Here is a 25,956-nt window from a genome sequence, read left to right on the forward strand (position 1 = left end):
TTACAAAATAAAAGTAGGCAAAATACATTAAAATTCATAGGGTGTTAATCAAAGACCATGAAAATTTGTTCCGTCTCCCAAGTAATCTAAGAAACGCAAATTGAGACACAGTTTTCTTCTATAAAGTTTACAATACTTGATAATACCTTTGTGTTAAAAGGCCTGGAAGTATTGATTCCCTTTATTTAAGTCATTTCATTTTTTAAATTCTAATATCAAATAATATAATAATAATAGATATGCAAAGATAAAACTGTAAGGTTTTTCACTATTAAACATGTATGCCATCAACTGACAAATGGATAAACAAGAGGTTATATACTCAAAGAAATAAAGTTCTAGTACACAGTACAGCATAAATGGTCTTTGAAAACATTGTATGTGAAACAAGCCAGCCACAAAAGACCAAGTAGAGTAGCAGTGGTTGCTTGGAGTTTGGGGTGGGAGGGAACAGGGAGGGTGGAGTGAGGATGGCAATTCAAGGGTGTAAGATTTCTTTTAAGGTGATAAAAATGTTCTAAAATTAACTGGTAATAGTTGCACATATTTGTAAATATACTAAAAACCATTGAATTAGATCCTTTAAATAGATGAACTGTGTGCTCTATGAATTATACTTCAAAAAAGCTTTTAACAAAGCAGTCTATATGATACCAAATAAATGTTTAGCTCTTTCCAGGCAGCGCCAAGCCATGGGCACCTCTCAGGACTACAAACACAAATGCCACAAGACCAGGGGCAGAAGTGAAACTAAGAGCTGGGGCGCCCTGCTGCCAGCCCTGAGACTGGGCCCCGCCACAAACACGCAGTCTGGTTCAGGGAGGCAACAAGAAGTACCGCATCCTGAGGCTGGACACAGGCAACTTCTCCCAGGGCTCTCAGTGTTGTACCCGCAATAAAGGGATTACCGATGTTGTCTACAAGGCACCCAACAACGAACTGATCTGCACCGAGACCCTAGTAAGGAACTGCACGCTGCTCACTGGCAGCACGCGGTGGTGCGAGTCCCACTGGGCACTGCCCCTGGGCCGTAAGAATGGGGCCAAGCTGACTCCTGAGGAGGAAGAAATATTAAATAAAAAATGATGAAAGAAAATTCAGAAGAAGTACGATGAGAGGAAAAAGAAAGCCACAATCAGCCATCTTCTCGAGGAGCAGTTCCAGCACCGCAAGCTCCTCGCATGCGTCCTCCAAGACCGGGCCACTGCTGCGGAGCGGATGGCACGTGCTGGAGAGCAGCGAGCCGGGAGCTCTGTCTGCGGAAAACCACGTCCCAGACAGGCAAAGAGATCCGCTTCCCTCCTTTCTTGAAAGCTCGTGTTTAAAAACAAAAACAAAATGAACGCTCATGTAATAAAGTTGTCTATTCGCAGGTTTAAAAAATTTTTTTAAACAATATTTGAAATTTTGAAATGGATAAACAAGATCATGGTATGAGGATAAGTTAGAAAAGTATATGTGAAACACTGCATAATATAATGTTAAGGTATAAAAACACATCATTTTATCTATCTAGGTAACATTGGTTGTCTAGTTGTTTCAGGGTGTTGGCATTTGTGGGTGATTTTTATCTCTCCTTTATTTTTCTAGTTCATTAAAACCCCTTTGTAGTATAGGCATCTGATTATTTTTACAATTGAAGGAAATGATACTTTGGGGGAGAAACATTAAAACAAATTGGTAAAAAATATATATATTAAATGGCCAAAACTAAACCTCTGGAAAAACAATATGGGGCCTGTAAGTCAGAACACTGAAAGGTTCATTGGGTTTCTTTCTCGTTTGTTTCCTTTTTAAAAAATCTGCATAATATTTTACCCAATTAACCTTATACACTACACTTCCTGTGGTGAGCCGCAAGCTCTTTAAAACTTTTCCTCTCTCATGTTAATCATTCAGTAGAGAAGGCAAGCTGTTCACCAATGATAACCGTGTGGCTCTAAACACCCTCATTCTTCTTGCAACTTCGACATTAAAAAAAAAAAAGAAGTGATTCAATGGGTACCCCATGATAAGATTTTTAAGCTGCTGTTTCACTTAGAAATAAAAAAAATGTAAAGAATTATTGAAACTATTAGAACATAATACAACTTGTAGCATTATTTAAGCTGACCTTCATCCTAAGTGTGGAGTTAAGGCAGCTTACAAGCAATCTTGTCTAAAATTGTCTTTACTGTTTCCAAATGGAAAAAACACTGTGGTTATATAAGAAAATATCTATAATTTTAGAAATTTATATGTAGGGATAGAATAACATGATATTTATTAGTTGATTTAAAATACTTCAGCAACAGGAAAGAAAATGGGTGGATGAAGCATACATGGTAAAACTTTGATAAATACTAATTTGGAGCTATTGATATATTTGAGTTGCTGTGCATTTTGAAAATTTGTATGATAAAATCTATTTTGAGTGAAAAGGGTATTTTAAAGTTCTTAAGAAGAATATAAATATCACCTTAAAAAAGAGATCAACAAATTATAGAAGGCAAAGAAGAAGTTAACAAATCTTGGTTAATATAAATATGCTAAAGGCACTTAAATTTGTGTTGTATCTCCAAATATCAGTAATTCAATGCAAAAAAAAAGTCTAACTCCATATTCAGTTGAAAATTAGAAGAGATCTGAGACCTCCTTTGTATTGTCCTAACAGGCAAAACTCTGACCAATGGGTATAAAATTAAGAAAGACAAATACTCCAGAGATGCAATAGGCTACCTTGGGAAATTGTAATTTACTCACTCCGGGACATGTGCACTAGACATTCTCTCAGAAAGGCAGTTAAAACAAGCCTTCAGGACTGGACTAAGAGTCTTTTAAAGTAACTCTGTTACTTAACCAAAGAGGCAATGAAGCATAATAATAAGCTGGTTATTTGTTCCCTAACTATAGGGAGGTCATGCTCAACCTGTAGGTGCCTATGAAGTAGTATCTGTTAGTCAGGATTGTTATGAGGGTTAAATAAACATATATATTTAGCATATATATATATGCCACATATATGTATATAAGGCATGAGAACAGCATTTGGCATATAGTGGGCACTCAAAAATATTAAACTTTGTATGATGATGATTAATGTCATAAGCTTTGGAGTCAAACATCTGGCTTCTAATGCCAGCTCCACCATTTAATGTCTTTTTTCTTTTTAAACATCAGGCAGTTTGTTTAACTTTTCTTCAAATCCCTCTATGCTAGACTTTGGATAACAAGCACTAGAATGCGATAAATGATGCGTACATGACACAGGATCAGCACTCAACAGATGATACTTATTATATTACAGTAACAAGGACACTTAATTTTGAAGTATAAGGTTTAAGTCTTGTAAAATATTCTACAATATGTCACCCTTTAAGTTATTAATGTCAATAACCACATCGAGAATGGACCTCATAATGGGAAGAAGCCAAATCCAAGAGTAAAAGGAAGCTAGGCCTTGCTGATTCCAAGAGCTGACCTGGCCCTCATAGCTAGACCTTGCTGTTCTATTGAGCCTAAAATTTCATCGAACATTAATGTCAGAGAAGGCAACTCTGACTGTGAGAGATCAAGACAAAAACTAGATCACTGTGCAATCATGTATGAACACATGTAAAAACATGAGTTTTGTCCAACTCACAAAAATGACCCAACATTCCCTCTCTTGGCTGCTGGAGACAGAACTCCTTTGTTAAAACGCAAGCCTCAATATGATGGTATTAGGAGATGATTAGGTCATGAGAGTGGAGCTCTCATGAATGAGATTAGTGCACTTATAAAGCAGACTTCAGAGACTTAGAGACTTAGTCCAACCAGAATGGACTAAGATGCTGGCTAATAGGTGTGATTGCTGCTTCTTAACCAATGATAGCTTTATTCTAAATCTAGCCTTTCTCCTAGACAAGATCTATTGAGATATCTAATCATTGAATTACTCTTCCTAATAGCATACAATCCAAACTCCTCTTCTTAGACCCTCCCCAAATCACCTATCTGAAGCAAAAATTCTGTATTTTCAAACCAGCCTCTGGCTGATATCCCCTAAGTCTTTCAAGGTTTGAATTTTCTTTTGCTGCCAAAAGTAATAAATTTGAAGTCTTCAACCACAGGTGTGTTTTTATTGTTTTTTGGCTAAAGACAAAGTACAACAAAATCTTTTTTTCTTGCTATAACAATACTTTCCTTTTCACTCCATTTCCTTAGCATATAAAAAAAACTTTTAAAATAATGACATTCTGAAGTACCTCCATGTATCAAGTCCCCTTTTATCCTTACAAATGCTCTCCGAGGTGGGCCAGATTAAATAACACACAGCTGATGAGCAGCCTGCCTAGGATTCCAACCAGTACAGTCTGGATAAAGAGCATATATCTTAATCACTACACAAAACTTCATCTTATAAACAAAACAAAGCATAAGCTGTACTCCATTTCCCTCCTCTGGTTTATTCTCTCTTGTTTTCGTCACATTTACATTTGGATGTCCTATGCCTACCTTCCCTTAAATCTCATTAACAATATGTCACTTCAGAGCACCCTGACTTCCATACCCCATATTTCACAAAAACCACCCTCTCCAAGACCATCAACATCCTCAGAACAGCATGGAAATAGAACATGCTTTGGAATCATACAGACCAGAATTAAAATCTCAAGTAACTTAGAGGCAACCATACATTGATGTTTCTCTTCCTCTCTTTCTCCTTCCCTTCCCCTCTCCCTCTCTACAAAAAAAAAAAAAAGTCCCAAGTAACTTAACACCTGTAATCTTCAGTTTTTCCTCATGCAGTTCCTGAGAGATCAAATGAGATAACATGTACAGAATACCCAATACATTATTGTCATTCAAAATGATACTATTATTAAAATTACTGACCAATTAGCAGCATGTGATGTTTTTAACTGCTCTTTCCATCCTGAATCAACCTATCCCTTTAGCTTCTAGCACTCCATTCTCTCTGGACCTTCCTCCAATTTTCTAGAAGATTCTTGGTCTACTCGAATTTTATTTTATCTACATTTGCTTATCTCAAATATTAGTATTCTTATTCTTGGCATTCTTCCCTGTGTTCTTAATTTGTGTGTGGGGGGGCGTGGGAGGTGGGGAAGGCAGATGAAAAAGAACTGAAGGAGGTCTTCAGGATTTGTAGAGGAGCTTTCTCAAACTAGACCTCTCCATCCCTGGCCTACAGGAGAGTTCAATATATCCCCCATAGCGGCATAACACATTGTGTTTTAACTTTTTGCGATAATTAGGTCTTTCTGCATTTATAAAGCTTTAGAATTTCTTTTATTTTTCTGGCAACACAAAAGCACATCTAAAAATGCTAGAGTGTAGAGGAAACCCTTCTCTTCCTCTCTCCACATTCTTTTCTTAGGTCATAAAATAGGTACCCTCATCAACAGTTCCAATCCCTCAGGGACTGTTAGAAATTTTCATTCCACACTGAACTTCCCTTCAGGCTGTGCTAGGGAGGAAACCCCCACCATTCTCTCCACCATTTGCCCAGGTCCTTCCCAAGAAAAGAGGAGAGACTTACTTCATTGGGAAGACTGTTGACAAACTGGTATCCACTGGCTCATGTTTCTTACTGGACGAGTAAATGTATTAGAGGTCATTACCCATAATTAATCTCATTTGTTGGGTCTAACTCTTCACTCACTCTCTGCTCTTGTCTCTTGTGCACCTCTGAGTGTGTGCATGGCTATGTGTGCTCAAAAACACATGTGTGCATGCACACACATACTTGCAGGGCTTCAAGTGTTCTATCCATTTCCTATTTTGAGGTAGTAAATGTCACTTGTGATACCTGACCTGAAAGAAACCTGTAATTCTCCCAGTTCTCTGCCAAGAAGTTTAAGTTCAAGCCATGATGGCAAATAGGGGACCTGGTAGCGCGCACCCATGTAGGCAGAGAGTCATGAAAAATCTGATATCCATTCACCTTGCCCTCAATTCCTATGTGCCCACTCCATCAATCAAGGCACGAGAGGAGAGGACTGGTGAACAGACCTCAGCAGAGCATAAAATACAATTAAAACATGGTATTGTATGTGCTTTTACGTTAAGAGAACTGAACTTCCTTTGTACGAACTGTCTTTAACTGAACTCTGAAACTGAAGTAATTGAAGATTATAGAACACCAAACCTCTGAGTTAGGACCACTAATTATTGGGCCACAAAGGCTAAATGATGCAGTGCTTCTCAAATGTAGCCCACAACCCGTTATTGTGTCAAGCAATCAGCTTAACAGATTAATACCAGGATTTAAAAAAAAAACAAAATAGAAAAGAATAGAATATTTCAGAGTGCATTTGGGGGTTTTGGTGGTGGTGGGGAGTGGAAGGGATAAAAAAATTCAGTATTACTAACAGTCTTGACCTTATACAACTTATGAGTAGGAATGTAGGAATTTGAATTCAGACCATCTGAATCTATGCAATATGTTTTCGGCTGCACAATGCATCTCAATTTTGCTGGTTTCCAATAACACATCTTCTAAATATCTCAGTTCATTATATTCTTAAACATGACCATGGTGATTAAATGCATAGATCTTGAAATTCAAATTCCAGACAAGTTACTTTACCTGAGTCTCATCTGGGAAGATAATGACTGTCCCTACCTTACAGAGCTTGTTGCAGGCTGAATTGTGCATTGCTCCCTCACATGCATGTGTTGAAGCCCTGACCCCTAGAGTCACAGAATGTGACTATATTCAGAATCATTAAAGAGGTAATTAAATTAAAAAGAGACAGTTAGGGGTAGCCCTAATCCAATTTTATAAAAGAAGATTAGGACACAGGGAGAGACCCTAAGGATATGCACACAAAGGAAAAACCATGTGAGGACCGACTGAGAAGATAACCATGCACAAACCAAGAAGAGAGGCCTCAAAAAAAACTCTGTCAACACGTTGGTCTTGGGTTTCTAGACACCACAACTATGAGAAAAACCGTTTCTGTTGCTTAAGCCAACCGGTCTGTGGTATTTTGTTATGGCAGCCTTAGCAAACTAATACATGGTTGTTATGAAAATTAAAGTTTACTATATGAGTTTCCTATTATTGCTTGCCTCAACCTCAATTGCTCTACACCTTAAATTCTTAAAGCTTTCTTCTTCCTTATATGAACTATATCGCCTGTTTACTCTTTGCCCTCTTGGCTAATTTGTAAGCGCCCCCAAAAAGGAGGTAGCATGTTGGCCTGTTCAACACAGAAAAGTGTTTGGCACATATTAAGGATTGACTAAATAGTTACTCAATTCATAAAGGCCTTATGGAAGTTATCTCTCTCACTCTCTATTATAGACCATTTTTACCTCTATGATAGAAGAGGATTTAGGATAGGGACAGGAGTCATCTGTGATTCTTAAGTTTTATGTAGCAGGGTCAAAGCCACCCATACAAAATCCCCAGTGCAGTTCCAAAAACATGGGCACCATTCACTAAACCTGTATCTATTGATGTTCAAGTCCTGGAGCTTACACTGGGGGAAGTGACCCTGCTTGTGGCCCAGACCCTCTAGAGCAGGGGTGTCCAACCTGTTGGTGTCTTTGGGTCACACTGCAAGAAGAGCTGTCTTAGGCCACACATTAAATACATTGCAACACATAATCACAAAAAAATAGCTCCATAATTTTTTAAGTAGATTTTGTGTTGGGCTGCATTTACAGCCATCCTGGGCCACAACGGGCCTCAGGTTGGACACCCCTGCTAGAGACTCTGGAGATTTATGTTTCCTGAGTGCAAAGTAGGAAGAAAGATGAAAAAAGCCAGTGTTTAGTTTGAGGAAGAAGATCTGTTGCTCCTGCTTTCTACTTGAGAATAGGACAGTACATACAATGTAGCAAGAATATTATCAATGGGCATTGGGAAATGCAGCCAGGCACTAAGTATCAGGTAAGATTCAGTAGAGACAAAAGTAACACAACCTATTGAAGTAAAAATAATCCACCCTCTATCAATTAGACAACGACTATGACTCATTCCTTAGCAAAGACAGGAGCATCATTAGGTCTTGAAATATCAGTGTAGGGTGTTTTTTGGTAAAAAAAAAATCAATAAAGTGCCAGTCATTTTAAGGAAGGAAGCAAATTGTAAAACAGGATGTTTGCCTTGTATAGAGTTTTTAATATGCATCCGGTCTCTAAACAGTGAAAAGAAGTTCGGAGTCAAGAAACTTTAAAGATGACTTAACAGATCTGATAACGTGCGAGACAAACACACAACTAAATAGAGGAAGTAAAGTGTCTTCTATTTGAGAAAACACCTAGGCCTGTGTAGAGTCTGAAAAGATGAAAGAAGATGAAATCAAAGCTTATAGTATGATAACAGGCGTACATACACAGGACACATGTGGATTTCATCAGATCACTGAATATTACAATGGGAGAGGAAAAACTTGATGGAATATTAGGACTATACAGAAACTTTGAAGTCATTCTAATCCAATTCCTTTAGTAGAAATTAAGGAATTGAGACCCACAGAGGTGAGGTGACTTTTCCAAGGACATCCTGCTGGCAATAGCATAGCTGAAGCTGGGACTTATTTTTCTATCCAACCAAGTCTCCTTATTGTATTCAGAGGCCTCATAGTGCACTCCAGCTAGTAAATGACACCTACAAGCAAACTTTTCAGGCCTGTTCAATTAATTCTCTGTTTGCAGTCCTGAATCACTCAACACATGAAGGGATTTATTCGAAGGTAAAGAAAGCACTGACTGTATGCCTTACCTCTGCCATGGATTTCTATTAAGACTTCTGAAGACGAAAAAAAAACTAAACCAAAAAGTTAAATTTCTATGTCAGCACTTCATGATGTGGAAGATGAAGGTGAAAGTGAAGGCCATTCTCCAAGACTTTCTAAAATTATGCAACCTAGATACCAACTAAGTCCTATTAAAAACAAAGGCAAGCCCTGGCTGGCATAGCTCAGTGGATTGAGCTCGGGCTGCGAACCAAAGTGTCGCAGGTTTGATTCCCAGCCAGAGCACATGCCTGGGTTGCAGGCCACGGCCCCCAGCAATCGCACATTGATGTCTCTCTCTCTCTCTCTCTCTCTCTCTCTCTCTCTCTCTCTCTCCCTCCCTTCCCGCTCTAAAAATAAATAAATAAAATCTTTAAAAAGAACAAACAAAAAACAAAGGCAAAACATTCAAACTGGAGTCATTTAGGCTAAGGCCTATGTCACCAAACTGAGACTTAATTATAGTTTAGGTACATCTAGAAACAAAACATTAAACCAATCAATCAGGAGTCACCTGATCAGCATTGGTTAGGTAATCTGCCTGGTAGAGCCTTGACATCCCCTACCAGGAAGTAAGTTTGCAATAACCAATTTGCTATTTTAGCCTGCTAAAAGTTCTCATTCCTGCCCCATTCTGCCTATAAAATCTCTTACACTGCATATGTCTTCAGAGCTCCTTTCTATCTACTAGTTTGGAGGCTGCTCAACTCATGAATCACTGAATAAAACCACTAAGATCTTTAAAATTTACTCAATTCAGTTTTGCTTTTCTACCAGTTTTGGGGGTAGCAGTGGTTCAAATGCTTGGAGATAGTGAGAAACTCAGACATCAATAGCCACTGGACCATTTGAGTTTTCTGTCCTTCTCAGAATAAATGACTAATGGTTTGCCTTTGGTTATTTCTGAAAGCCATTGAGTAACTTCCTCTTAGTTTTGAGCTCCACTTTTTGTGTACAAGTTCTTTGCTCCCATAGGCTTTCTAGTCCAGGGTAAACAGGTGAGTCTACACTGGCAAGAGACTCTGTCAGAGCACCAGTCCTCAACCTTTGGTAGTCCACAACTGCAGTCCAGGGCTCAGATGATCAGCTTGAGCTGGAAAATGGTTCCACCTGGAATTCCAGTCCCTAGCTCTTGGCCAGTGTGCAGTACCATGTCTTTGGTTACTTCTGAGGCCCACAGTTCCATTTTCTTGGTTTCTGTAAATTTCTACTAGTTTGCACATAAAGTATAGTAATAAACATATTGTGAGTGAGAACCTTGGAAGCCAAAGCTGCAAAATGGGTGAGCATGGGTTGAACACTTAGAAGCTGTTAGAGCACCTGCTACCAAAATCTAAGACTCCTGTGCTAGGACAGGTTAGTCAGACAATGTGCTAGGTCACCATTAGGTCATGGGCCAACCTCTAGAAAATCTTCATGCTATGAGGTACAATGTAAAGCATCACAAAATCCCCAACCCAAAGCACATCCCTCTTCAGTTTAATTTCATTCTGAGAGACTCAAGTCTTAACTAAAGAAATAGGAACCTCAGATTCCAAAGAATTGTGCTCCACCTTCCAGCATACCTGCTTATTTTTAATAACTACAGCTTTGAAAGCTATAGATAGCTACCATAATGGCAAAATCTTCCCAAAGAAGTGCTCTTGACGACAAGTGTTCCAAATCAAACAAACAAAATAGGTTACCTATTTTAATTGGCCTACAGAAGCTTCCAAAAAGCTTCAACATTGTAAAATAGCTTCATTGAAAGATTCATTACAAAAGGCTAATGAAAAATTAAAGACACAAGAGGTACCCAAAATGAAAGCCAATAAGACTGTCATGACTTCTACCGCTCTCCTCTATTCTCCTTTAACTGAGCACTCCAGAGTCCTCTACTGAATTACCTTTGCACTATGAAGAGACTGTTAAGGTTACCTTTTACAAGAAGTCAACTGGAGTCTGCAGGTAATCCCCTTGAGGTATTTTCCACTTCTTGATCAGAGACGAAACTAAGGGCCATGGATTAAAAAAAAAAGTCCTAAACCTGGGAGGACCCTCAAAAGTACTCTGAAGCATTTAGAGTCTTTGTCGGAGTCTCTGACTCTTGGTAGGCAGATCTTTACCAGCTGTGCGCATGCTGGCAGGACCTGGTGAAGCCCAAACAGATGTGGGAAGCAGAACGGCAGCACCTCAAGAGTGATGTTTGAGATCTTCATCTCCAACATGCTTCCCTTAAGGAGAAGAAAGAGCTCACAAAACAGCAGCCAACCTTTGAAAAGCTTTTTCCAGAATCTTCCTTGCCCACAATGATTGGTCTATTATTCAACATGCAAACAAAAATAGATGAACCTGTGGTAGCCTTTAAAGCCCATCTGTAAGTTGCGGGTACCCCCGACCCCACATGATATGAAGGAAGGGCAAAGAAAGGTAGGCAGGGACATGCCTTAAAAGAAATAGCCTATTTCTCAACTTTTGATAGGCCTCTGAGACTCGTGTTACTCTTGAAAACGCCGCTGTAGCGCTGGAGGTGAAATCTGTCATCGTTCTGCCTTCTAGAGTGAGTACTTGCCTTTAAATTTCCCTCCACAGGTTCGCCCACTGAGAATGTTACTCTCTGAAGTGCTTCTGGATTGCACAGAATGGAGGGAAGGAGGGAGACTCTCACACCTAAAGCAGAGTTTACAATTCAAGCCCCAAAGTGGAGAGTGGGGGAAGCAAATAAATGCAAACTTAAATTCAGTTCACTCTAGGAGCTCCTTGTGTGTTGAAAGTGATAAAGATCTGTAGAGAAGAGTCCCAACAGTCCCCCGGGCTGTATTAAAGAGAATCTTGGCAGCATCTCATTTCATCAAACAGAGCTTGAGGATATTATCCATTACAGACAAGCTTCTTTTACTATAAATATAATCATGTTCTCCAACTTTTTTAGCAAGATTTCAAGCAAATACTTGTTTGCTCTAATAACCTAAAAATCTGACAATGATCTCTACATTCACCACTAATCACCTAAGCACAGATATTAGAGGTGATTGCCAGGGATCATCTCTATCTGTCCCCAGATCTCAAATTGAAATCTTCCCAACATCAAGAAGATCCCTTATTTTACAATATTCTGGGGGCTTCGTCAAGAACTTTGAGTGTGAATTTGAATTGCACACATAAACATTCTTACTTGTTTAATTTAGAGTTTACAGGTAGATGATTATGTTAAAATAGTCTACCAAATAACTATCCTATAAGAGATTTATAAATACCAGAATTTTTTTAAATCATGAGAAAAAAATTGTGAAATGTTAACTACCTTTAACAGAAACAAAATGTGGTTAAAATTGCAACAGGATTTTCAGTAAAAATGTGTACATGGTATGCTAAGCACTTATCAAGTGCTCAATAAATATTTGTTGAATAAGTGACTAATGGTTTGCCTTATGGGAATAAAGTGCCACTTAAAAAATAAGAAAATAAACATTTGAAAGTGGAAAATTTCAGGAACTTGAAGAAACAGCCAAATGCCAAAATGTTCTGAAACAGTACTATCAAATATGCAATTGATAGGTTACTTCTTGTTTATGATAAGCCAATTAAATAAGGCAATGAACCTGCATTAGAAGAATTTTACAGGGGCACTCGAATTTTGATAATTTTGTTTTTATAACTTTGAGATACAGATAAAAGCAACAAAACTAAGTTAATTCTGTTTATTTCGCAGGAGTATCGGGTTTAATAGGTTTTAATTGGCAAAAAGGGCTCCCCACAAAGGATCACCACCCATCCATCTGCACACGAATCTCTTAGCATAGGAAACAGGTGCTACAGTAAAAAGGGGACAGAATTTGGATTCTAACACTGGGACACAAACCACAGCACCCACACTTATAGTCAAGTGAGACTGAGGGCAGATAACTTAATGTGGTTGAGCTTTTCTTATCTGAAAAATGGAACCAAGAGCATTTACCTGGCAGGATTCTTGTGCGGACTAGAGATAAAATATTGATAATATAGTGGTAATGAAATTCCTAACATATAAACATGAAATTAAAAATTGCTGTTATCAAAATTTTAAAGAACATTTCAAAATGAGAAAATGTTTTAAAATAAGACAATATTATGAAATAATCATTAATTTTAAAATAGTAACATTCAAAACCACAGTCCTGGGTAGACAGCATAATCCACAATCTAAAGTGTATTACAGAAGTACCCAGTATGTTGGGGGGCTTTTTATGTTTTTATTTGGATAAAATATAAAGCTTATAAAGTTGAAGAATACTACAGTGAACACCTATATATCATTGATCTAGATTCAACAGTGGATAATATTTTGCCACATTCACTCTCTTTTTCTATTTCTCACATGTGCACACACATTTTTTTAACTTTTAAGAGTAAGCTGAAAATACAGTTTACTCCTAAATACTTCAGCATGTGGTTCCTTAGAATAAGAACATTCAACATTCATTTATTTTAATGCATCAACCTAAAAACATACATGTAAAGGAACTTTAATTGTTAACACTAGATTCAGTTTCTTGTGCTGAGAATCTCTGCATTTTTCTAACTACCAATTTGCAATCATGGGCTTGGTAGACAATGGACTCTAATAAGGCTACTTACAAAGTAAAATGTTTTATGCAATAACAAATTTAAAAATTACCTATTTTATTATTAAACTAGCATTTCATCATCAGTAACAGCATTCATGAAAACATGTGCTTTAATATAGCAATATAGCTGTGGAAAAGTATAAATAACCATATAGACACATCTAAGATCTGAAGATCAGTTTTCCAACTTGTATTACTCACTGCTAACTTGTCTCTAGTCTTTGCTCTGCAACATCTCTGGACAGTAAGTCAGCTGTGTTGGGTTAAGATAGCCACACAGTATCTGTCCTACCAGAGAAATGTTTTACAGGAAGGTGTTTTCACAATATTTTTCACCTCAGCCTTATCTCTGTATTCAATCATTTCCTTACCTTTATTTATGCACAACTCTGTCATTTCTAACTGAGGCAACTTTTCAATATCCACACCCCCCTTTGTTAACAATTTCCTCTCCCTTCAATTCTATTATAGCTTTTGCTCAATTATCACTAGACCTCATTCCCTGTCTATATCCTAAATTTTTCTGTTCCTTCGTTTATTTTTTTAATCGTGAACTAACAAAATCATCCCAACCACTACTAATTAGCTAGTTAAGCTTGAGCAAATTGCTTGAACCCTCCTGGACTTCAATTTTCCCTCCTGGCAGCCAAAGTTGAATGAGCTCTATCTGCAAAGCCAGAAGCATCGAGAGCTCCACATGAGTGAGATTAAGTAGATGAATTCCAGCCTCTGCCTGCCTGAGTTCAAATCTCTGCTTCTCAAATTCTAGTTTGATGACTGTGCATAAGTTACTTTAACTTTACATTCTTTGGTTTCCTGTTTGTAAAGCAGTAATGTTAATAAGAATACCTGTCTCATATTGCGAAGTTTATATTTGTAACCAATGGCACTGTCTGTGATTGAAAAATATGAGTCATGCTCAGAATACACCCACATTGAGGAAACTAATGGGATTGCCCTGGCTGCCTGGCTGGGTTAGAGCATTTTTCCATGTACTGAAGCATTGCTGGTTCCATTCCCATTCAGGGCACATGCCTAGGTTGCAGGTTCAGTACCTGGTTGGGGCATGTACAGGAGGCCACCAGTCGATGTTTCTCTCTCACTCCCTTCCTCTCCCTAAAAATATCAATGGAAACTTGTCATCAGGTGAGGATTAAAAAAAAAAAGAATGAGATCAAATGTCTAAAAGTATTGAACACATATAAAATGTCCTTTCAGAACAGATAACTATAAACGCTTCCTTCCCATTCTCTAATCAAGTGTACTTGTCATCAGAAAGATAATTAATGTAAAATTCCTTAATGTTATGTTGAAATTACTGTTATTACAACAGTCTGATTTTCTAAAATTTAATTGTATTTTATACTAGCTAAATTTATTTGGGGGATGACTGAAACTTAACTATGATATATATTCTTCATAGGTTCTCATTTTGGTTAAAATATGAATTTCAAAGAGTTAAAAATAAAACTATCAAAAATAAATAGTGAGCATATGTTCAAGATACTTAACTGCTTAATTATGGAAAGCTAAATGCTAAAACGGGTTCCAAGGAGAAAAGGAGAGTCTAGTATGCACAGTCAAAGGAAGAGAGATGACTGAAAAAGGATTGCTAAGTTAGATTTTAAATAATACTGGTTTACATAGTCTGAATGTTTTTGGTCCTCCCAAAATTCGTATGTAGAAATCCCAACCCCCAAAAGTGAGGGTATGGTCTTTTGAAAAGTGTTTTAGTTGTGAGGGTGGAACCCTCATGTGCAGGATTAGTTTTTATGAAAGAGGCTCCAGAGAGATCCCTAGCACCTTCTGCCATGTGACTTGGAAGACAGCCCTCACTCAACCACGCTGATAACCCTGATCTCAAACTTTCAGCCTGAAGAACTGTGAAACATAAAGTCCGCTGTTTATGAGGTCTATCTGGAAAAAGTCCAGCCATTGTTAATATAACAAAAATGGTTTGTGCGACATCAATGTAACCCTGTAGCCAAGGAGAGTGGATTGGAATGCGCATGCGTGAACAATGTACAAGTGAGTGGGGGTGGTAGATGAGTAAGCATGTGTACTGTGTGGCCATCATATTCAAAATAATTGAGCAAGTGGAGCAATAAATCTGCATCAGATTTTGCATTAAGCTCGAATATTCCTCCACAGAAACCATCTGGATAATTTCAGAAGGCCAGTTATGGGCTACTGGTCATTGGCCACTTCATCACGATGATGTACAGGCTCATGCAGAGATTTTTGGCAAAAACATCAAATCACCCAGGTAATTCAGCCCTGCTATAGCCTAGATTTGGTGCCCTGCGACTTCTGGCTTTTCCCAAAACGAAAATCACCTTTGAAAGGGGAGAGATTTCAGACCACTGATAAGACTCAGAAAAATACAACGGGGTAGCTGATGACAATTGGGAAAACTGTGTGAAGTCCCACGGTGCCTGTTGTGAAGGGGACTGAGGTGTCATTGTCCTATGTACAGTGTTTTTTCTATCTTCTTCAATAAATGTCTTTATTTTTCATTACATGGAGGATACCTTCTGGACAGACCTCATAATATACCCAGCCTCAATTTTGTAAAAGCAGCCTAAAAGGACACTGATTAATACCTTCATGATAATAAAACCATAACCTTTGGGGTTATCTTTTCTATTAGAAAGACTTCACTTGTTTCTTTACAAGATAAAAATAATTTTTATTAACAATCTTTGACTAAGTAACATCTAATGTTGCAGAATCTGGGTCCAATAAACAGTAAAGAATAAGTCAAACAAAACTATAATCTCTAAATATCCTTAAGCAGGTTGATTAAATAGTGCTTTAGTATACTGGGAAAGGACACTCAGTGACATTTTTTCTTTATCATTAAGTTTTAAATAATTTTCCTCAACAGTTTCAATTTACAAGTAACCTTTTACAAGACATCTGTATCTTTTATAACATCCTCTAAAAATTGACTATTTCCTATACAAAGAAGTAGCTAAGTATGGCCCATGACTTTGTGTTTTATATTTGATTGGGAAACTTACACTTAATTTAGGAACTAGCAAAGACGTATTATTAAAAGTTTAACTTGTTAGAGAAAAGTTTAAGTTGCTTAATGAGTAAGTAGTTGAAACCAGTCCTAGCTTAATGCATCTAATCAGAAAAAATGTAAACAGTATTCATACTTAAACATTAAACAGCAACTTTTTAAAGAAATCACATGCTATTAAAATGCATATTATGTACTACATATGAAGAATTTGTATGTAGTTTATTAAATTCAGAGTTCATTCCAAAAATTCTCTGTTCAGATTCAGTTTGTTGTTGTTTTTTTTTCTGGTGCAGTGGTAAGATTTATTGGGGTTGAAGTAAATGACTGCCCCCAGGCTCCTGCAATCTCACCTGTGTGTGTGCCACGGTGGACAAGGCCCAGCCTTGTCTTCATTGTGCCCAGAAGAAGGGCCAGTGTCCTGAGACCCTGTGCCATGCCAAAGCTTAGTCCAGCTCAGCCTCTGTCCCCATCCGGCTCACACAGTCTCTGTTCCCAGCTGAGTTCCAGCTGGCATTTCGTGGCCACACCCAGGCTGGCACTTGAAGCAATTCTTCTACAAGCCAAAAATTTTGAAATCCTCTCTTCTCCTCTGACTCTTCTATACAGATAGGACAGAAATCACAAGAACAGCCACCTTTTTCCATGAACAGGTAAAATTTACCTGCCAGTTTACTGTATGAAAACATACATATCCCCTAGTAATCTTTTTTTTTAGTTTTACTGAAAGCAGTATCTTTGTAATTATGCATTCCAACATTATAATAACATGCAGATAAAGTGAGTACTAGAGTTTTTTTTAAAAAAAACTTTGTAATTCCTTTTCAAAATATCTATGTCTTGTCTTTTGAAAATCTGTGCTTAAAGAACAGAATGTCTGAAATGTTTGAAAAAAACTACCATACCTACTCTACCTTACTACATTACAGGAAATGTAAACTTGAGTTTAAACCATTCTTATAAAAGATCTCATACAAACCAGTAAAAAAACACAAAGGCACCAATCAGTAAGAAATCTAAGCATATGAAAAGAAAATTAAAAACAGGAACTACTGCTCAGCACTCTTGGGAGTATGTTCTTAGCCCTCAAGGAAAGCAATTAAAACAAAATCCCATTATTCACCCTAATTAGTATACTAGTTTCCTAGGATGGCCTTAATAAATTATCACAAACTAGGTGGTTTAAAAAAGAATTTATTCTTTTTCAGTTCTGAAGCCTAGAATTCTGAAATTAAGTTGTGAACATGTTGCAGACATTGGGGTTCTTGGGCTCCCCAAGATAGAAATGGAGAGAAAACCCTAATGAAATTTGTAGACAGATTTTATTAAGCTTATGCTGGAGCACAAAGGAGGCAGCGCAAAGGAGACGAAAGCCCTCTGAGCTGGCTGTGGGGCTGGCTCTGCTTGGCTGCTTGATAAACTGGAGGCAAAATGAGCTTTCCTGAAACGAGGCTTTTTGAAAAAGGTGGACGTGTGGAATTCCCCATTTCTGAGCCGGGTGACCGCCCTCTCCAGCGGCTTTGCCCGGCAACTAGGTCGGGGCCTGCGCTGTGGGGGCAACATGGCGGACTGCTCATTACTGCCGCCCAAGCAAGGTCCTGTGGCGGTCAAACCTGATCTACTGCACTGCCCGTCAGTGCTTTAAGCAAGCAGTGAGAAGGGAGATAAAATCAGCTATCCCTGCATTTTTGAGTACAGAGTGGAGGGGTGGTGACATTTTTGTGGTCAGCTTATCCCTCCTTCCATCTGACCATCTAGTCTTATCTTGGCTTCCCGGCTACCTGGTATTTTCTATTCCTGGGCCCAAATCCCTATGCTGTCTCTACCGGGTTCTGCTCTCTCTGAAGGTTCTGGAGAAGAACACTTCTTTGCCTCTTTCTAGCTTTAGGTGGCTGCTGGCCATCCTTTGTGTTTCTTGCCTCATAGCTGCATCACTCCAATCTCTGCTTCCGTCTTCATATGGTGTCTTCCCTCTAAGTATGTGTCTTTGTGTCCAAATTTCCCTCTATAAGGATATCAGTCGTTGGGTTAGGGCTCATCCTAATCCAGTGTGGCCTCATTATTACTTGATTCTATCTACAAACACCTTATTTCAAAATAAGGTCACATTCTGAAGTTCCAGGTAGGCATGGTCTTTAGGAGATAGTATTCAACCCCGTACGATTAGCAAGGATTTTTACCTAATGGTACATCCAGGATTTGGAGTCACCTGAGACTCATCTCTGTCACTCATACCACATCTGATTAGCAGAAAATCTGTTACTCTATGTGTAGAATATCTTCTGAATTCTGACTTCTCACCACCATCTCTCCACCTGGACTACTGCAATTGTCATCTGCTTGGTTTCCAGCCTCTATCCCTGCTTCTATCCCTAACTCCTTACATTCTTTTCTCCACACCGTGCCAGGGTGAGCCTTCAAAACCTCAGTCATGGAATGTCACCTCATTGCTCAAAATCTGCCAAGAACTTCCCAGGGATTTCTGAAATTGGTTAGAATGAGATATTCATTAACTCTATAGACATGGTACATTCCCAGGAGTATCCAACCTTTTGCTGTCTCTGGGTCACATTGGAAGAAGAAGAGTTGTCTTGGGCCACACATTAAATACATTGTGACACGTAATCACAAAAACATCTCATAAAGTTTTAAGTAAATTTACTATTTCATGTTGGGCCACATTCACAGCCATCCTGAGCCACATGCAGCCCATGGGCCGCAGGTTGAACATGCCTGCAAGCAAAATATTCATTTTCTTTTCTATTTTCTATTTCTTTTCTATTTTCTATGCTCAACCACTAGCTCAAATACTTACCAGATATTGGTTATAAACTAGAATAATATCTTCTGCTCCCAGTATCAAATTCCCAGAAAGAAAATGAAGTCTGAAAGTCAAGTCTCCTTCAGTTTGTAAGTTTAAATTAAAAAAAATTAAAGCTCAATATTCCTTTTTTCTAATTCCATTTTCTTCTCAGTCTCAGCACAGGAGTCTCTCTGTGCCCTTGACCGGAGCCACCTGGCCTTGCAGTGTATTAACTCCTTTAATCCCTCAGCAGTTGAGTTAACCCAACACTCTGTTCTTCTGTGAGAGGCCAACTCTCAGTAGATTTTTGGATATGGGTTCCTTCACGGATGTCATTCTAGTTTGTTCCTGGAGAATTTTCCTTTTATATTATTATTAGTGTTGTCGATATCAGTAATATTATAATAATAGCTCATATTATAAAGTGCTTACTATATGTTTAGACACTAGTCTAAGGTCTTTATACATTTTTATGTCAACCCTTCCCACAATCTTATGAAATCACATTTTTATTAATTCTGTTTTATAGATCAAAAAACTAAGGCACAGAAACTTAAAAAAAATAACAGTAACAGCTGAGGTTCAAACCCCAGCACTGTGGCTCCAGAGGCCACAGTCTTCCCATTCCACAATATTGCCTTTACAAACCTTATTTCATTTTGGAGGACCCAGTCATACTTTTTAACCCAGATACACATAAATTTGGTTTCTTTCTCAGAGCTCCATCCTTTAGAATAATTGCATATCAGTGTATTACATGATCTTTTACTTTCTTCCTACCCTGACATCAAAACTCCCAATAATTCTTCAAAAATATGCTTGTGCTTCTTTTAGTTCAATCCATAAGCTCCCCTTCACTTTTGTTTCATGTTGCTACTTTTTTTACAATGACTACTTATCTTTCATATCTGACTTTTCTTTGATATTGTTTCCATGAGGTAAACATATGCATATATATTTTATATGAAATTATTTAAATAGCTAAAGAAATAATGATCAAAATAAAAATTTCACAATTATTCAACAACATTGCTCTTTTAATGCAGGTATTTCAACTAGTTCTTATTGTCTTACATTTTTCTTATAATGGATTTTTGTAATATTCCTAAAACCTCTTCAGAAAACTCTTTTTTAATCTTTGTAGGAATTCCAAGTGGGAAAGTATGTTTACTCAGTAGTCCATTTAAAATATAACACATAATAACCTACATAGGTATGTACTATTTCTAACATCAAAAAAGTCTTTAAACCACTTCCTTGTACAAATCCCTTTAACAGAAAAATCCATGTACTTTATTATAAAACTGAAGCTGGTCATTGTCCAAGTCCTTAAAAAAACCGCCCTGTCCTGGCGATTGTCCATACTCTGACATTTCCTCATGTATGCCATACACTTCCCAGCTATCTTAGCTGGGAAGAGATGGGCAGGAGGAGTCTAATGTGGGAGCGGGGCTTATATCTCTCCAGTTCTTGGTAAGTAAAGTTACGCAAATCCTATTCATGAAAACAATTCTACTCCATGGTAGATATATTGTACAAATGACAAGTAAGTCTATGCATTGTTCATTAAGTAAAAACTCTCTCATGGAAGTTGTTTACTGAAGTACTTTTTAGTTAGCAGCTTAATATTCTTATGAGTATACATTAACAGAAACTAACAACAAAGTCTTGGGGAGGTGTTCAAAAGAGGTTATATAATCCAGTTTTATATACAACATAAAACTGTGATTTCCTATTTCAAATAAAAATTATTCTTGTTCTTTCACTAACAGTTAAGTAGGTTTTTTCATAATTAATTTCACTCAGAAAAGAATAATGGAGTAATTATAATGTAAACAAGAACTAGTAAGTTCCCTACCTTTTTTAGAATTCACTATCTGGGTACGAGAATTTCCTTTTTATTTCTTTTTTTCAATTCCTGATTTAATAAACCTCAATTTAGATACAGTTATTTATTGTAGGATAACAAATTAGCCTAAAACTTAGTAACTTAAAACAATGAAGATTTATCTCCACGGCTTCTATGGGCCAGCAAATTGGGGAACCCGTTATCTGGGCAGTCTGGCTTGGGGGCTCCTAGGAGGCAGCAGTCAGAGACCACAGGGGCTGCAGTCTTCTGTCGGCTTGACTGGGCTGGAGCTTCCACTTCCACGGCAGCTCACTCACACGGCTGCCGTGTTGTTGCTGGTTTTTGGCCGGAGGCTTCAATTTCCGTGTGGGCCTAGTCCCAGACTCGAGTGTCCTCATGGTACAGCAGGTGGCTAGTCTCCCCGAGCAAATGATCCAAAATGGAACCAGGTCCTATCTGCAATGTCTTTTATGACTTAGACTCAGAGGTCACACATAGTCACTTCCACCACATTCTAGTTGTTAAAAGCCAGAGGAAAGCGACTGGCATTCCTCCCCTAATTTTCCTCAAGGAAAATTAGGCTCCACCTTTGGAAGGGAGGGGGTGTCAAAAACGTGTGGGCATGTTTTTAAATCACTATAGTATCACTTACTTTATCCCTTATTTACTTAAAAAAAGTTTAACATAAACCCAAAGTTCTAGTAAAAGATAATTTACCTCATTCTCAGGTATTTTCTCAAATTTTCTCAACAAACTCATTTAACCCTGCATATCCTTAAAAGTCTTTCTCATAGTTTTATTGCTATTCAACATATAAAAGCCTGTTCTCACTTTTGGTATCACTGCACTGGTGGTTGAGCATGAATGCTTTGACGTACTAGATTGTGATGTTCTCACTGGGCTTTGACATTTGGGACTTTTTGTTGTTGTCCATTTTTGTTGTTGTTCTACCATCTCAGAGTTTTCATTAGGTCTGTAACTTGGCTGGCACTCAGTAAATGTTTGGTAATAAATGAAGCATCTCCATTCCTCTTGTTGTTGTTGTTGTTTAGGATTCTTGGATCTAGCATTTCCCATTAGATTCATAAAGTAAAATGAGGGATTTTATAAAAATAGTACATTTTGTAACCCTGAGCAGTTATGGCAAAATATATATGGTGAATAATTTTCATAAAAAAATGGAGTACATTATGAAATATGAAAATTAGTGAGGAGATAAAAGTATTGAATAGAAGAGAGTGGTATACTGATCTGCTCTCTCTCTCTCCTTCTCTCTAAAAGAGATGTAAGTGGTTTCAAAAGCATAAAACCTAACAGTGCTGAAAACTAGAGAAAAAGTATCATCAGCACAGTAACCACCTGAAAGTGGGGCATATAAAGGGAGTTGAAAGTTTATAAAGAAAAACAAAGGGGAGAAAGTTATTTGGGAGTGTGGAAGAGTAGGGGGTAGTACCCTAAGGAAATGTGGTTGACTACAGTGCCATATGGAGGTCCCCATGGAATGAGTGGTCATGAATTTAATGTGACAGTGACTAGAATGATTATGTGATTTTTCTCCAGCCTGCTGCTTGGGGACAGTCAATGAATAGAAATGATTTCAGTTTGACCTATAACTGGGGTTCTGTCAGAAATAACTAAAAGGAAAGCAAGGCAAGGAATATATTGTATTACAATAGACCACAGAATCTAAAGTGGGTAATAAGAAGTGAAGACAGAAATGATGGACAGTGAAAATGTTGTAGAATCAGTAGAACGGAGGTCCATATGGGGCTGAGGAGTTTTCAGGTACAGATTTTTAGCTAGAAAGATGGTGGCAGTGGGAGAGTGGGATGTCTGAGATCATGACAATGTCTAAGCTAAGGCCACAGAAGTGAGTGATTGGCATGATGTGAAGGACAAGATCACTGAAGAAGTAAAAGAACCAAGAGACCTGAGTTCCATGCTCGGATAGGTTCTGAGAAAAGTTACTTAACCTAGAATTCTCTACCCAAATTATCAATCATATATGAGCAAAAATTAGAGGTTTTTTTACATGTAACACCTTAAAGAACATACCACCTATACATCATAAATGACAATAATTCAGGCTGGACAATAAAATCATAAAATATATAACCCCAAAACAAAACAAATTGGTGCCTAACAAATGCCAGCCCTTAAGTATTACTCAAAAAAAGTGAAGGAAGCTAGAAATGTTAAAAGGGTCCATCATATTTAGACAAATGAATGTTTCCTTTCAATTGGAAAAATTTAAATGACACAAGAGTGGGTTTCCTCTTTTCTTTGATTCCAATCACACACTACACTATGAGTCCTACAGTGATTTAATTCTTCCATGCTTTCTACAAATTGAAGCCAAATAAGCCATACTTGCAATATGAGTATATGAATAATCATATCACAGTAAAAATACAATTATTATAATTATTGACAATGTAAAATAATAATAAAACTAAAGATAATCAAAGAGGAAAGCTGGAAGGATGGATAGGGTAAGTGTACTAAATTCTTCATCTCTCACGGCAGAAGGTGGCTAATGTCGCACAAGTCAATGCAAGCAGGGAGTTCAAGTGTGTTATTTCAAGGAGAACTAATGCTGATACTATCATTTAGAAAGTGGAAGTACAAGTAAGTTAAATTCCTCACACCTCATAGCAGATCCATGAAGCAAGGAACCGAGGTAAATAATTACTGTAAATAGGTATAAATGTGACCACAAGATGTACAACAACAAACTAAAAGCGGTTGCCTCTAGGAAATGAAACAAAGCCTGGGGCTTGGGAAGAGGGATTATTGGTCTTCACTTTCTGCCTTCTGAATTCTTTGACTTAAAAAAATAGTTATCTTTGAAAAATACATTATTTCTATTTTTTTTTAGCCAAAGAAAAAGAGTGTAGAAGGATATGGGGTAGGGAGTAAGCCACACATGATTAATTTCAAATCTGCTTTTTAGGGTGTCATCTTAAGATATAAGTAATTGTAAATTTTCTTAGTTTTATAAGGATTTACATTATTTTATCCTATGTAGACAATAATACATAAAATTACCATTTTTTAACTTGAAAGATACTACTAATCCCATTTTTTCCTTCTCTTATTCATCATGGTTGTTAGTTTTTCTAAAAATAAAAAAAAGAAAGAGTAGAGAATGAGAGAGGGAGAGAAGAAAAAGACAAACAAAAAGACCAGCTAGAAGTTTGAAAGAAGCAAATCTGAGAGTTAATTATACAGAATAGAGATAAAATGAGCCATAAACAACATCTATTGCCATAAATCCCAAAGCTTATATTTTAAAATAATTTTGCTATCAAAATGATTTTTTTTAGATGGCTGCTTGAATCTGAGTCTTGGCTTCTTTCTGAACACAAGCTTCAGCAGCCACTCTAGCTTCTCCACAAACTACCAGACCGTGGGCTCTGTGAAGTCGCCCAGCCACTGGGTCTGGCCGGCCATCCACATGGCCAGTATCTATGCAGGCACAGTGGACTTGGTCTCCCAGATCTCTGTGTCCCACTCCACCAATGTTCAGAGCAGCTGAAGGCCCAGGGGCCTGGCTGTGGGATGGCTGGGGGTCTGGCAGACATAGGAGGCACCCAGAGCAGAAGGAGACTATAAAATGCCCGAATGATCACCTGGCCTCCTACCTGGAGAGGGAGAGAAGCCTGGAGGCTGAAAATCAAAGACTGTAGAGCAAAATCTGGGAATACCTGGAAAAGAAGGAACCTGAGGTCAGAGACTGGGGACAATATTTCAAGACCTTCACGGACATGTGGGCTCAGATCTTTGCAAATTCAGTGGACAATGCCTGCGCCACCGTGAAGATCGATAATGCCCCTTTTCCTGCTGATGACTTCAGAGTCAAGTATGAGATGGATGTGGCCATGCTCCAGTCTGTGCAAATGACATCGATGGGCTCTGAAAAGTCACTGATGACACTATTATTACTCAGCTACAGCTGGAGACAGAGATTGAGGCTCTCAAGGAGGAGCTGGTCATCATGAAGAAGAACCATGAGTAAAAAGTAAATGGTCTACAAAACCAGATTGCCAACTCTGGATTGACCGTGGAGTTGGATGCCCCCAAATTTCGGTATCTCCACAAAGTCATGGCAGACACCAAGGCCCATTATGACCAGCTGACTCAAAAGAAACAAGAAAAGCTAGACAAGTACTGGGCCCAGCAGATTGAAAAGAGTACCACAGTGGTCACCTCGCAGACCACTGAGGTAAGAACTCAGTGGGATCCTGCTGTACCTGGAATCAGAGCTGGCTCAGACCCAGGCAGAGGGGCCATGCCTGGCCAAGGGGCAGAAGCACTGCAGAATATCAAGGTCAAGCTGGAGGCTGAGATTGCCCCCTACTGGAAGAATGGGAGGACTTCAATCTTGGTGATACCCTGGACAACAACCCAGCAGGCACTTAAATGGTAATGGGAAAAAAATGCAACTAAAAAATAAAAATAAATAATAAATAAATATGTAAATAAGAAAAAAAGACCCCCCCTCAGATTGTGGGGAGCAAAGTGGTAATCTGAGGACAATGACAGCAAAGTTCTGAGGCGGTGAAGGCCACAGAAGGGGGCACCCCTTGGCAGGGCAGGAGGCCAATAAAAAGTGCAGAAATTATTGAAAAAATGATTTTTCACCTCTCTCAGTAGCGCAACCAAAAGAATTCTACCAAACACTGCCAAATAAGTTTTGTATATTTGATGGATTATAAGTAAATCAATAAATGTAAAAAAAAAAACTGATTATAACTAATGTCATTCTTCTAGTGAAGGATAACTGTTCAGGAAAATTATGAAAATTTTGACTAAATATTTTAGTTCTACTGTTTCACAGCTCTAATTTGGAGTAAATTATTCTGCTCTTTTTAATTAAGTCCAAGTGGGTGGGAAAAATCCCCTTTATTGTTGATCCTGTACCCTACCACATTTCTTTCTTTCTCTTTTTATGATTCTTT

At 38.0% G+C, this 25,956-nt stretch overlaps 1 pseudogene; it reads left to right on the top strand.

Annotated features, from left to right (window-relative positions):
* Positions 1 to 17,904: 17,904 nt before the first annotated feature.
* LOC123812643 lies at positions 17,905 to 25,417 on the top strand (annotated as a pseudogene).
* The last annotated feature ends 539 nt before the right edge of the window (positions 25,418 to 25,956 follow it).

The sequence above is a fragment of the Phyllostomus hastatus genome, unplaced genomic scaffold (assembly GCF_019186645.2).
Source record: "Phyllostomus hastatus isolate PE091 unplaced genomic scaffold, TTU_PhHast_1.1 phas_scaffold_93, whole genome shotgun sequence".
Taxonomy (NCBI): Eukaryota; Metazoa; Chordata; class Mammalia; order Chiroptera; family Phyllostomidae; genus Phyllostomus; species Phyllostomus hastatus.